The sequence below is a fragment of the Panicum virgatum genome, chromosome 8N (assembly GCF_016808335.1).
Source record: "Panicum virgatum strain AP13 chromosome 8N, P.virgatum_v5, whole genome shotgun sequence".
NCBI classification, from domain to species: Eukaryota; Viridiplantae; Streptophyta; class Magnoliopsida; order Poales; family Poaceae; genus Panicum; species Panicum virgatum.
The window spans coordinates 29,350,084-29,364,954 of NC_053152.1; the positions used below are offsets into that span (position 1 = coordinate 29,350,084).

The 14,871-nt window shown below is 44.5% G+C and overlaps 1 non-coding gene and 1 pseudogene across 1 annotated transcript; one reads left to right on the top strand and one right to left on the bottom strand.

Annotated features, from left to right (window-relative positions):
• The first annotated feature begins 206 nt into the window (after positions 1-206).
• Positions 207-4,379, top strand: LOC120684935 (annotated as a pseudogene).
• A 9,176-nt stretch (positions 4,380-13,555) lies between these two features.
• On the bottom strand, positions 13,556-13,662 carry LOC120687044. Its single transcript, XR_005680546.1, has one exon. It is a non-coding gene; the product is annotated as a small nucleolar RNA R71 (small nucleolar RNA).
• Positions 13,663-14,871: the final 1,209 nt, after the last annotated feature.

Sequence of the window (14,871 nt, forward strand, 5' to 3'; positions counted from 1 at the left end):
ATCGGCCACAGCACCTCCACGGCAGCTCCCCGTCGACACTCGACGCCCGTGTACCTGCAATCCAAAGACCAAGCGCATGATCACACCGCACAGTTGATAATTCACTCATCACAAGCAGGATAGAGTACTCTCGTTCCTCATATATATATATATGTGTGTGTGTAGAGACACACACACCCCTTTCAACCGCTGACTTGTTACCAAATATGTGTTCATTCCAGGGCGGCACCACTAGTCGTGGATTTAGTGAGGTCATAAAAATAGCGCCGTACTCGGAGTTCGTCGGTAGGAATGAGGAGGTTGAAAAACTGACAGAATGGATATCTCTAAATAGATCAGAGTGCGCGACACTTGCAGTGTTTGGAGCTAGTGGTATTGGAAAGAGCACCCTCGTCAGGAATGTCTACAATAGCACAGAGGTACTTAGGATGTTCCAAAGAAGAGCCTGGATTGCTATGGTGCATCCCTTCAACAAGGAGGAGTTCCTGCGAGACATTGTTTCCCAATTCAAGGCATACCACCGAGTTAACAAATCCAAAAGTGGTATCAAGAACAAGTCATGTGATGACTTGGTAACAGAGGTTTGTCAGCTCATGGGGGACGGGAGGTCTCTGCTGGTTGTTGATGGGCTGTCATCAGAAGAAGAATGGGATCAAGTCAAGTCGTGCTTATGGACCGAACTTGGTGCAAATAGTGGTAGCTGCACTGTCATAGTTACGACAGCGAGTGCCGCTGTTGCTACACATTGCTCGGGGAACGACAGCAGCTTGATGTACGAGCTGAGCCCTCTTAGTAGCGCTGCTGCCCATCAGTTATTCTATCAGAAGGTATGTATCTGAAATAATATGTCTGATTCTCCATTGACATTTTAGAAATAAAGAAACACATGATAGAAGCAGTGAATTGATGGCAAAGCTAGGCCAGAGTCTTCAGGTAGGGTGTTCACCCCTGATATCCACGTCACCGGAGGCTATTAAACATAAACCAAAACTTTATTTAATCTAAGAATTATTAAATTGTTTGGCAGAGCTTCCTATCTCCCGGACATTCAAAGCAATTAGTTCTTATAATACTCACAAGAATCATATTAAAGGTTCATTAAGAAAGAATAACACTACGGCCATAAACATCATAGAACTGATGCTGGCTGTGGTTGAGATGGTCTATGGTTAGTGTGGTCTTCTTATTTGGGTATTGGGACGGGCATGTTTTTTCCTTTGGGTATCATGTGAATTGTTTATTCTGTGAACTCATGATTTACAAGAGAAACTCTGCTGAAATTTTCAGTAACCTTTAGACTTAGTAGTTTTAGCTGATGTTTAGTAAACTCTGCTTATCTGGGGTGTTAACCAGGCTGTACTACATCTATAATTTAAGTTATGGGAAATGAAGCATTATTTTTATGAAAACACCAGGAATTGAACTGTTATTTCTATTGACACAATCATTAAGTGGTGTTGTTGGTAGGTAGATTTCTATATCCACACTAACATGGTAACTTTATTGCTACAACATTAAGCTCAAACAATAAGACACCTATGCTGCCTGATTACAGTTTAACAGACAATAGTACTTGCGGCCTTATTACAGTTTAACTTTTCTACATTATGAGAGCGAAGTTTATGACTTTTGTTTTGTGCACTCTTTGCAATACCAATACTAAAACTTACATGGCTACAAACAGGTATTCAGGCGTGACAGAGTAATTGAGTTGTGTAAACCGATGGCTGATCATGCTAATCTCATCATACAAAAATGTGATGGGAATCCTCAGGCAATCAACATTATAAGTGGACTTCTAGTCACCAAAACTCGAACATCTACAGAATGGGAGAAGCTGCTAAACCGTTTTGATTCAGAGTTGAAGAACAACCCTGACCTTGGGGTCACCATTGCAGCAGCAAAATTGAGCTATGATGATTTACCATCCCATATGAAATATTTGGTTCAATACATAAGCATCTTCCCCCGAAGCTATAACGTAATGCTCAGAAGATTAGCAAAGGCATGGTTAGCAGAAACCTACAGGAGGAATGCAATAGGAGATAGTACTGAGGAAGTTGAGGATATCATTGATGCCCTTTTTATGAGAAGTATAGTTCATCCATCGAAGCGAACAGAGATAACAAGTGGAAGAATAAATGGCTGGCATGTTGACGATGTGTTCCGACAACTCTCTTCTTCAGAATCAAAATCCAGGGGCTTTATCGACATCCTGGATGAGCACATGGTGAACAACAACCTAGCAATCTCCCAAATCAGGCATTCTAACAGTCGTTGCTCACGCATTCTAATAGTGAGCAACGACCTCTCTTTCACCAGGGGCAGATGCTTGGCGACCATATTCGGCGTCGCGATGCACATCGACGACCCGGCAACGCACAGAGTCGGCGGACGGATGCCGGAGTTGGCGCTGCCATAGCATGCAAGAACATCGGGCGAAAGCTTGCAACGATGACGCCTATGGGCGTCATGGCCCTTCCTGAAGGCGTTGCAGAGGTGTTCTTGCATTGCATACAATGGCAGCTATTCCTCACGCATTCTAACAGTGGGCAACAACCTCTCTTTCGCCGGGGGCAGGTGCTTTTCCAATGGCGACATATTTGGCGTCATGATGCACCTCGGTGACCCAGCAATGCACAGAGTCGGCAGCAGATCGAGGTGGCGGGGCAATGGGAATGAGGGCACAATGGTTGCTACATGGCGTAGTGGCCAGATGCAACAGCGATTACTCTGACCAGCTATTTTTGGTCTACTGCTGTATGTCGCCATGATCTACAGCCAAGGAGTTTATTTCAAGTTTATTTTGGTGCACGTTGTTCAAGGCATGGTGGCTGATTCAGAAGACCGTCATGAAGCGACATCGACATCTTTAGCACTGTCTTGAGAAGTAAACTCATTTTTTTGGATGTAGCAGATCTTTAGTACATATACCTTCATGTACTAAAGTTTTTATTATTCTTAGTTGTTGTAATAAGTTTGGTTGTGTGTGGTGACGCAGAGGCTTTAGGCTGTGTGCGTTACCGCAGAGGCCGGAATATATTTCCTTTATCTAAAAAAAATCAGGCACCTAGTTGTTACAAGTGGATGGACAAGAGATGATGATCAGTTCAAGAGTTTGGACCTCTCCTGTGCTCGATCACTGACAGTTTTTGGGAAGTGGAGTTCCTGTTTCATTTCACCAAGCATGAAGTTGCTAAGGGTGCTCGATTTGGAAGAAGTTGAAGGTCTCGTGGAGCATCATGACCTTGAGCATATTGGAGAGTTCCGGCATCTCAAGTATCTGGGTCTAAGGAACACTGGCATTGCACATCTACCCAAATCCTTGGGGAAATTGCATGGCCTTGAGGAATTGGATATCCGGGGCACTTACATTGCTAAGCTGCCACCTACGTTCATCCATCTTACAAGCCTGCGCCATCTCCATGGGGGTACAATGGCTGCATGCATTTCTCAGCAAGAGTTTGATGACAGTGAAATGACTAGACATTGTACTGGGCTTCTCAAAAATGCTGTTTCGTCTGATTTCTGCATGTGTTTGCTATCTCTGTGTCAGAGGCACAAACCATATGGTGTGCGCGTCCCAGATAAGATAGGGGAACTGAAGTCTCTTCTGACAATGGGAACCATTGATGCAGCAGGGAGTCGAACTGTTGTGAAGGAGGTACAGAAACTTACACAGCTACGGAAGTTGGGCATGATGGGCATTACCAAGCTTAACAGCAAGCATCTCTGCTCAACCCTTGAACATCTCCACCATCTGCGATCATTGATGGTTCGCTCTGACGATTCACTCAGCAGACTAGACATTGTCACCTCACCCCCACACCGCCTTGAAACACTGGAACTGCATGGCAATCTCGGTACGCTCCCGAGGTGGACCAAGACACTCCCTAGCCTCCTCAAGCTTTGCCTTAGGTCAACGCTGCTGGATGGGGATGCTGTGCAGGTCATCGCTAAGCTACCCAAGTTGATCGTGCTACGTCTGCTGGCTAAGTCGCTTGTGGTGGAGGAGATAGCATTTCCAAGTGGCGCTTTTCCGAAGTTGGAGCTGCTGCAGCTTGATCAATTAGAAAATCTCATGTCACTATCCATTCAAGGAAGAGCATTGCCAAACCTGGAGGTATTGCAAGTCTGCAGGTGCAGCTAGCTTTCTGAGCGAGGATAGTTTGCGTCCATTTCACGACCTGGCAAGAATGAAAATGGTGTGGATGGATGGTACGCTTGTTCAGAAACAACCAGGCCAGGAATTTGACATGCCATCCAAAGGCAGGCCTGACGAGCGCGAGCGCTTACGCAGGAGTCAGGCACGTGTTATACGAGCCGCATTCCGCTTCAAGGAAGAAGGAAGAACAAACAGATCCGAGATTGAAGAATAAGAGATTAAGCTGGAGCAAGAACAACCGCACGTGCTCCACAAGAATAGCTATTTATTGTCGCCTCGCCGGCACTCGGCGATGGCATGGATCGGCAGTGTGGCGTTGCGGAGTGGTGGTCCTTGTTTAGTTTGGTGTGGGTTGCTCTTGCTTTGGGGGCGTTGCGGCGATGTTGTAAGTGTGACAGAACCACTAAGTTAAACTGACTAATTAAGCGTAATGGTCATTCCTTGAACACATTAGGCGTATTAGTTTAATTAAACGTAACTATTTGACAGCTTGTTTCAACCCACGGCCCGATCAAAATATCACCAGTAGTCTCGCATAATGGCGAGCGCAGATGGTGCCAACATAATACAATTTTACAAAATAAATAATAATATAAATATTTACAAAAAAATAACTTTGAATTTAAAATCTTCATAAAATAAATGATAGTAGCAGAAGAGAATATAACCTGAGAGAAGGAAATTTTATTGAGAACCAATAAAACAAAGCGATAACTATGAAAATGGGAGGACGTCACATCAAGCCCACCGATGTAAATCTTGATGAAAACGGGAGGACGTCACATCGAGCCCACCGATGTAAATCTTGGTTAGTTTCTGTACCTGAAATAGGGTAAACAACAAACCCTGAGCAATTAAGTACTCAGCAAGACTTACTCGACTATGGGTATACTTAGCCCATTATCTAGACATACAAGGCTTTTGGCTGGTGGGTTTGTTTTGCTAAAAAAGCGACTAACAGTGGATCCTTATTTTTAATATTTTAACTCAAGATTCTATATAGACTAACCATAATCTAATATTTGCATAAGTTAACTAGAGCAAACAAGGTAGAGTATTAAATCACAACTCAAAGTATCCATCATCATATATAGTCCTTATTTCGTATCATATTACTACGATGTGATCAAGAGATCAAGGCTCTCATAACCGCGAGACACGACGAATCAATCCAATTTAACCTTGCAAGGTATATCTAACCAACACGGCATGTATTCATCCCGTCGGACTACACGTGCCAACCATTCTCCTCCCCACCTCGAACTACAGGAACCAGCCCAACGACATATAGTCAGTCGAGCCCTACGAGAGACCACCAAGAGTAATACACGCAACTCATTTCTCTGCGGCCACTCGACTACCCTAGGAGTTGGGTGCGGGTTCCTGTACTTTCGAAGTGAGGCAATACTCGGCTTACCGGTTTTCACTACCTTCTACTCCCAGTATGCAGTTAGTACAATTCAATCCCCGATCAGCACAGCCAACAACGGTACGGTCCTTAATTGATATAGACAGGGCTAAGACACATAGGAACCATGTCTTGTTGCCATACCTACATCTCATCATCATTCCCCCGTCCGGTCTCAAATTTTCATTCACTCCATCTTGAATATAATAATTCATGTACGAAAATATAAATACTTATATCTCGCGAGTAACCGAGAATTACTCGACTTCTAAAACATCCTATATCTCGCGAGTGACTGGTAATCACTCGACTTCTACCAAAACCTATTAAGCATAGCAGTGCTAACGACCAATCCATACTAGTATAAGACCCAGGGAACTTAGGGATCATGCAACTAAGGTTCCAAACATTTCCTAAAAACGTAATGCACAAGTAATAGACATATATAAGGATTCATAATTTAAAATAGTAGGTTATGCTCTGGGGCTTACCTAGGGTAACACTAAGTTAGTGTTAATACTAGCAAGGTCTTGGGCCCTTCCGACCTTGGGCCGGGTCTTCATGAGTTCCTTCCCAATCCTGCTTCACCGATCCTGGGCTTCACAATCCAGTCGTAGACAATGTTCTCACCACCGGTGCTATATGAATGCATATGAAATGCCAGTCAATTCATATGCATATTTTCAAACATACAAAGAGCATAATCAAACAAGAGTTAAAACAAAGACTAGAAACTTGCATAAGCAACAAAATCATTACTTGTTACATTAACATGAGAGCATACCTATATGTAATTCAAAAGCTCACCCAATTCTAACTTAGATTAAGAAATAGTTAATCCAAATATCTACTAACCAAATTATCACATGGACTACACCTGAGCATCTAATAACCAAATTTTCATCCTCCAATTTACATAATCAAACATATATATTAATTATTGGTAATGTTACAAACATATTTTTTAGAGCTAAGATTTTTATGGTGGTTAGGTGTTATCAAAATATGGCTACTGTATAAAGATTACATGCTCAGATTTTATAAATTAATTATTACAACATAAACAAATTTTAATTGCAATAAAGCATGTGAGGCAAGTTAAATCTAAAGATTCACATTTTCTGTAAAAGCATGGACTTATTAAAGTTTCATAGGTCACAACAACACCATACAAAGCTAGTGGAACCATATTATCTATTTTTACACACTTTTATTATCTATAAACTATTTATTAAGCACTAAACAAGTTAAATCAATAACTCATGTATACCTACGCCAATAAATCTGAAACTTCTACCACAACATATGCATCACATGACTAACCTACCATAAACATTTCATAGCAAACGGAGCAATATAACTTCAAATATAAATTTATCCCTAATAAGTGTAAATAAAATTTTAGGATAATATTTTTCTACCAACACATATCATATTATAGGTTCACTGCATAGATCTAATCACAAGGATTCCAAACAATCTTTATTTTCTATTTTATAATTTTTCTACAATTTACTATGAATTTTGAAGTTTAAGATAGTTTTTCAAAAAGGCCCTTCGTGGCACTATTCACGTGACTTTATGGTTGTGCAGATAGGCCCCTGGATTTGTTTTAATTGTCGAAGGAGGTCCCTGGTCGCGATTTTGAAGCAGAGGAGCACGGGGAACTACCTGGTGGTGTGCTCCGTCGGGGGTCGGGGGTGACCAGGAAGCGGTCAGCGCGTGGGCAGTAGGCAGCGGCGGGTTGGGCGGCGCTCCGGCGGCGGTTCGGCGGGGCTGGGCGACCGGGGTCGGGTTGAAGACCTTCAATGGCCCGAGAGGGACCCGTTCTGAGGCTCAGCTCGAGCGGAGGTGGTCTACAGGGAGCAGATCGACGGCGAGCAGATCTATGGGCGGAGCTTCCATGGTGGCTGGAGATGGAGGAGCCGATTCCGGCCGTAGTACGGCTCAGTCGGGCTCGGGGAGGTGCGGTAGAGGTGGAGGAGGAGGAGAGGAAGGCTTAGTCGCGAAGAATCAGAGAGGGATGCGGCCGGGGATGGCCGGAGCGGCGACGGCACGGCTCTGCTTGGTTTGAAACCAAGCAAGAAGAAGATAGAGAAAGCGGGGACACTGGGAGGCTTCTGGAGATAACATAAATATCCGGTCCTCTGAACAGTGCTATCAAATAAATATGAGCCCATAGCGAATCTATTCCAATATTCCAATTTGAACTTCACTGCTTTAAATTTTTGAGTGGATATTTGTAATTACAAATAAATTTTCAGGTTAACGTACTTAAGCTCTTTAATGTTTGAACTTTGAAAATCAAATTTAACCCCACAAATTTAACAACTTATTTGGCACTTATAAGTATACACAATTAGTACTAACGATCATGTTAAGCTAGTGATCAATTTTAATTACAGGTGATTAACACCTGGGGTGCGAGTTGATGTCTCAATTTGATGAGCGATATTCTTGTTGTTAGGTTTGTCTTGTTGTTAGGTTTGTTGCGTCGGTTGTTGTTGCTTGATCAGATATGTTAGATCGCGCCCTCTGTTACCTTGTCCAGTCTATATTTCATCTTATTTTTAATATAATCAGCAGCTCTCGCCTTTCGAAAATAATGTCCATATTTTTTTCCCTTTCGTACCCCCACGCTGGGAGCAACATCCCACGAGCGGGAAATCAACCTCTCCCCCTGTTCTGCTCTCCACAAAAAAAAATGGTGTGTCATTTCGCACTACCAGGCTATCCACCAAACAAATTTGAGTACTGAAGCACATAATTTCATTATTGACTTTATGATCTGTTAACACAACAATAATGCTCTGTAATCTCACACCGGTAGTAGAAATGGACCAAAAAAAATCATCATCCAACTTTCCCTTCGCTCTCCCACCGCTCCTAAGGGCACCCACAATGATTGTAGTTAGTTGCTCTCTATAGTAGTGTCCATGTAGGATATAGTAAATACTATAAACAACCCATCCAATAATATCTCTGTAGCACAATTAATTAAACTAACATGGGACCTACCAATCAGAAATTATTTAATATTTCCAACCTCATCCTCTCTACTCTCTACCTCCCAGCCACAGCACTCAGCGCAAGAAAAGAGGGTTGGGGGACCAGCTCGACGTGGGACGGCGCGCTGGCGACTCTCGCTCTGCCAAGCGACAATTTTTTCTCTCTCTTCAATTATCTCTCCGACGTGGCTCAATATAGAGAACACTATCGGCCTGACGCGGGTGCCCTAACGGGCCCTGTACAGACAACGAGTTCAAAAAATATATTTTACTTGAAGCACCCGGTGTAAAATTAAGTGCAACGGCTAGGAAGTAGCATCCCAGCACCTTGAATCCAGTGTGAAGCACTGTGAGAATCTTACTCTCTCTCTCCTTTGGATCACCCTAAAAACTCAACATTGGAGCTGCTCTAAGGTCAGTCTCAGTGAAAGTTCCATGGGCACAGTTACCTAGACTGGGAACTAGGTAACTATGCAAGATGAGTTTTATAGTGATAAAACTCTTCTCACATCCCATAAAATTCAATAATTCTCTCTTCTTCCCATATCAATAAAACTGATGATATTAAATGCTATGAAACCCTTCATAAAACTCCTATAGTCCTATTGAGATCTGAAATACAACTCAGCTAGCTTGGAGTCAGCCCGTTGGAGCATACTAGTAGTATAACATTTTAGATTGAAGGTCCATATATTTCTATTTTTTTTAATATCCATCCATCTCCTGTGCTCCAACCCCATCTCTTGTTGATTCTCACACTGCTGGATTGATCGGTCGCAATGAGTATTACAAGTGGTATCAGATTCAGCCTTCCTTGGTTCTTTTTCCGCTCCCTTCTCTCTGCTCGATCCCATTTGGTCCGAGTTGCTCTCCGGCGACCATGACCCGCTCCGTCGTGAATCGCCCGATTCCGGCATCCATGCCCCGCCCACCGACTGCCAGTCGGCGGCGGCCACCGCACATCGTCGGTTAGTCGTTCCAGCGCCGTCGACCACATACTCTACCGTGCCGCTTAGGACTCTAGATCTGGGATCGTTGTGTGTGCATTGTGGGCCTCCGAATTTGGGAAGTTCGCCTGCGTGTGAAGACCAAGTGTGTTGTCTGGGCATCTTGAGCGCGGCTTTGAACAATTTGGAGTCAATTCGCAGGATTCGGTGATGGACTACAGCATCCAGTCGGTTTGGTGACTCTGCTCGAGCCACTTGAGGTAACATCAATTCGGGTTGCAGTCATCTTACTTCTGGTGTAGTCACCACGGCGCCTCCCAAGCCCTTTGCTCAGACACAGATCTTCCTCACCCATATGGAGGACTGTGCGCGACAAGAGGATGAACGTTGGGCCAGTGTGACGGAAAGTTTAGACCTCTTGTTTGCTAAGGTTGGTTCTGTCGAAAATCGCCAGCAGAAGATAGAAGCCCAGCTTGATATGTCTACCAGAGTCCTAGAACAGATGCTGCTTGATCAACAAACCCTGGCCAAGCAGATGGAGTCAACAGGAAATGCAGTGGCGCAATTGACCCTTGATCAGATGTGGTATCAGCAGGAACGACCACCGAGTCTAGCGTCCAGTGATAGTACTGTAGAAATTGGTTTTCAGCAACGCCGACATGCAGCGCCTGCGGATCCAGGGACCGGGCTTGGTCGTGCGAATGCTCCACCCCAGCGCCCAGTTCACTGAGACAGAGGAGGACAGATGGAACATGGCAATCAGCGAAACTATATGCCCAAGATGTAATTCCCATCATTGGACGGATCTAACCCGGGTATTTGGAGGGACAAGTGTGAGGATTATTTCAGCATTTTCAATCTACCAGAGAGTATGTGGCCTACTATTGCCTCTCTACACATGGATGACAAAGCTGCAAAGTGGTTGAAAGTCTACAAATTGAAGAATGGATTAGGGGATTGGAGTACTTTTATGACTGCTGTGGAGCAAAAATTTGGTAACAATGACTACCGTGAGGCTCTGACACTCCTGCTGGAGTTACAGCAACTGCACACCCTGGACCGATACATCGCCAGTTTTGAGGATCTCCAGTATCAAGTGACCATGCATAATAGTGAGCTTGGTGAGCTGTTCTTTACTACACAATTTTTAAAGGGTCTGAAAACTGAAATAGGCAATGTGGTTCAAGCTCAAGTTCCTGACACTATGACTAGAGCCATACTTGTAGCTAAAATACAATAGCAGGTCCAGGACAAAAGCAAGCCCAGATGGCACAAGTCACTTACTGTTACCAAACCAAGTGCCCCATCACTTAAATCAGAACCACGAGCTAATGGTCAGACTAGTCCCTTGTGGTAGTAGAGACAAACAAGAGATTATCTGCGCCCCAATGGACTTTGCATTTATTGTAGGGAGCCATTTGATGCTAATCATGTCAAAACCTGTACCAATTGAATGCTCTTGCCCTGAATGATTTGGATGTGCTCTCACTGATGAAGTCCTTCACCAATTGGAGTTGGAGGATGATTTGGCCTCTAATTTCTGTCAATTATCCTTGAATGTTGTGGCTAGAACTGAAATAGGTGAGGCTATGAAACTCAGAACTCTAGTGCAGGACAAGGTCATGCTAATCCTAATAGATAGTGTCAGTTCCCACAATTTTGTCAGCCAAGCATTTGTCCACCAATTACACATTCCCACTGTTGACGGCTATAAATTCACATTTTAGAAGTCAACTTCTCGGGAATAAAACGAGCTTTACACCATGTTCCATTCATATTTTGTTTATTTCTAACGAGTTCCATAAGTTTTGGATGAATTTTGATTTCAGGAATAGGTGTGCCAAAAATGGACATAATTGGGCAAAACCCCAAGCCGGGCGGCCTCTGCCGGCTGGCCTGGCACTCCCATAAACATCATCACGTCTTTGATCCAGAGGCAATGTGGCATGAATATAATGCCCTGAGTCGAGGATTGGGTCTCAGTTTAATCAGATGGAACAAAAGGCATTGGCATGAATCCAAGGACCCACAAATCAGCCCAAACTCAAGTGTACATCAGTGAATCACCTCCCTGGACAAGTCACAATGCGTGGAATGAAATGTCGGCACAACAGAGGGCCGAGATGGGCCATAGAGAGGCAGGGCAGCCTCCCTCAGGCCGGCTGGCCTAACATTTCAAGCGTTGAAGCTACGCAAGGTACACCGACCCCAGGAAGAGATTTGAAGCATCCCGGAGAAGGCGGTGTCCAGATGGCCACACCCCTAGGCCGGCCGGCCCCACCTGGAAGCCTCTGAAGTTGGGTCTTGGCGTGGAAGTTAAGCTCAACCTCCACAATTGCTTACCACTGATGCCAACTGCTTTACCGGCCAGGAACCGACCTTGGAAGCCTATAAATAGAGAACCCATCCCTCACTTGAAACACACACCATTGGAGCTCTTTTCTCTTCGTTTTACTTTCTAGAGTAGGTTAGTAGCTTGGGAGTTAGAGTCGAGTCAAGCTTGCTCGGGGTTTCGGAGTCATCAGAAGTCTGGTATAGCTCTTGTATCTTTCTTTTGACATTATCAATATAAGTTATCTTCTTTACTTTTTTGTGTCAGCTTTACTTTCCGCTGTCTAGTATCTACTTGAGTCTGAGTGTTCAGCTCGAGCGCGAAAGCTTTCCTTTAGCTTAGGCTAAGCTATCTCTCTGGTAGTCGAGATCTTATCTTACGGGTTTTCTCGCCCGGACTAGAGTATCTCAAGTCAGTGCTCTAGGTTGAGGGGGATATCTCTCGAAGGCCTCGAGAGAAATCCTAGCACCGAGTGCAGACGTGGTGTTTGACCGTAGTGTTAGCTAGAAAGTGTGTTCCACCCCCACGGAACCGTTGGTAGGTGGTAGGTGGTGACAGCCCTATCTGTCCCTTGTAGTCCACCACGTTTGGGTGTTTTCATAGCAGTAATGCAGGTGGCCGTTGGACTCCCCTCTCACCCCGTTCTGAAGTCCTTCCTCTTCCAGCCGTCGAAGTAAGCTCTGCTTTCCCGAAGACTAGTTAGGTGTTTAGTCTGATCTAGAGAGGCTAGCTCAATAGTTCAGAAGTGTATCAGATGTCTTATCTCGCTCGTTGTCCTCCCAGCTGCTACCTCTCTAAGGAGTTGAACCTTCGTGTGTCACTCGGTCATTATCTGGCCATTTATCTTACCGATCTATCTAGCTTACCCCCGTCTAGTTAGTCGGTTGATTAAGCTAGTACAGTTATCATTCGGTTTACGATACTCTTTACCACAGTGCTTCCCTGAGAAAAAATACGATACCCTAGAATATTCCAAGGTGAAGTGCTACAATGGTGATTCTATGCACTTACAGAATATCTATTCTTTTGGGCATAAGAAACACCAACAAACATTTCTGGCGCCGTTGCTGGGGAAGCAATTGGCTAAAGATATCGTAGATAGTTTGATAAACTTTACTAGTTTATCACCGCTAACCTTAGCGGACTTATCATTGCTCTCTCTATCTGTTGATCGATGCAGAGCAGTGCATGACCGGTTTCGACCTACCAAGTAACTTCAACCCGAATCCAGAAAGAATTGGGAGAATCGTGAGATGCCGCGTCATCCCACCTCAGAAGAGACTCACTTGGCCCCAAAGTTCCCCGTCCACTTCATCCTCCTCATCCATGGCTCAGAAGACTCTTTGTCAGTTCTCTGCCTCGTCCAGTAGCCACATCCCTACTGAATCGAACCAAAACCAAGCCGGCGATGACGGATTTGAGCTGACGACTGGACTGGTGAACATGGTCTAGGCAAGTCCATTCTGCGGAAAGGCATCCGAGGATGCCAACACCCACCTTCAGAACTTCCTGGAGATGAGCAACACCATCAACCCCAAGGGAACTACACTGGATATCGTCCGCCTTCGGCTATTTCCGTTCTCACTACTCGGGAAGGCCAAGACATGGTTTTACTCCAACAAGGAAGCTTTCACTACATGAGAAGCTTGTTCAAATGCATTCCTGGCAAAGTACTTTCCAGTGGGCAAGACCAATGCCCTCCGGAATAGGATCACCGGAATTCAGCAATTACCAGATGAGAGCATCCTAGAAGTCTGGGAACGTCTCTAGGAGTACATTCAACCATGCCCACACCACAGCATAGAAGAATGGCTAATTATTGAAAACTTCTTCCATGGCCTGAATCAGCAAGCTCAGGACCACGTCGACGCAGCTGCAGGTGGTTCCTTCCTTTATCTCGATGTCGCGAGAGAAAGATAGCTTCCAACCAAAGTTGGAAAGAAGAAAAGTAGCCAGCCCATCCCAGGGGCGTACATCAGAACGACAGCGTCGACATGTTAGCTGCCAAGATGGATCTTTTGATGAAGAAGCTGGAATCTCCGCACCAGGAGGTTAATCAAGTTTTAGAGTCTCGGATGACATGTGAAACATGTGGCGAGACTGGGCACTCGGGCAACTCATGCCCATTAACTCAAGAGGACGCAAACTTCGATGGGAGCAACAACAATCCCAACTCGGGATTTCGTCCTCAGTAGGGTTGGAACTCAAAGCCCAATCTCCCCTTCGGTCAACAAAAAGGTATGAATTTTAATAACAATTTTCAACCCAAATTAAAAGACCTAGTGTACAGCCAAAAGCAAATAAATTACAACATTAGTAAGAAATTCCTTGCTAATGACAAAATTTTGGAATCTATGGCTGCACAACAAGAGGGATTTAATTCTGTTATTAAAAATCAATTGAGCTTCAACAAGATGATAGAAACCCAAGTAGCTCAACTAGCATCTTCTTGTCCTAACGCTAACATGGGGAAATTGCCCGGTCAACCGGAAGTTACACCGAAAGAAAATGTTAGTGCGGTGACCACGCGTGGTGGTAAGACAACGCGAGAGCCACCTTTCCCACAGGATGCAGAAAATCAGCGAAAGACCGTAACCGCTAGCCATACCGAAGTTGATGACGAGGTGCAGGAGGAGGCCGTCGAATCCAACACCTCTACTACCAAGGAAGATGTTGACTGTGCTTAAGTGAAATTTTCACCCGTCAACTATACTCAATAATAAAGGAAAACTACATGCCTTATTCACATATTTGTATCTCTAACCTCGCTCCACAGTTGTTTTCGAGTTTTGTACATTTCAGATGAGCAAGAGCGGAATAAGACGAAAACAAACAGCAGACGCCACATAACTACGCAGAATATCGCATCTGGCATCACACCCTTACAAAGAGGGCCCACATGTCAGAGGAAACGGGGCCTCCACACAAGATGCGCTAGAGGATAAGGATAAGATCCAACGATTCAACCACCCAGCAAAGGATTAGCACGAACGGCTGACAGGTGGGGTCGG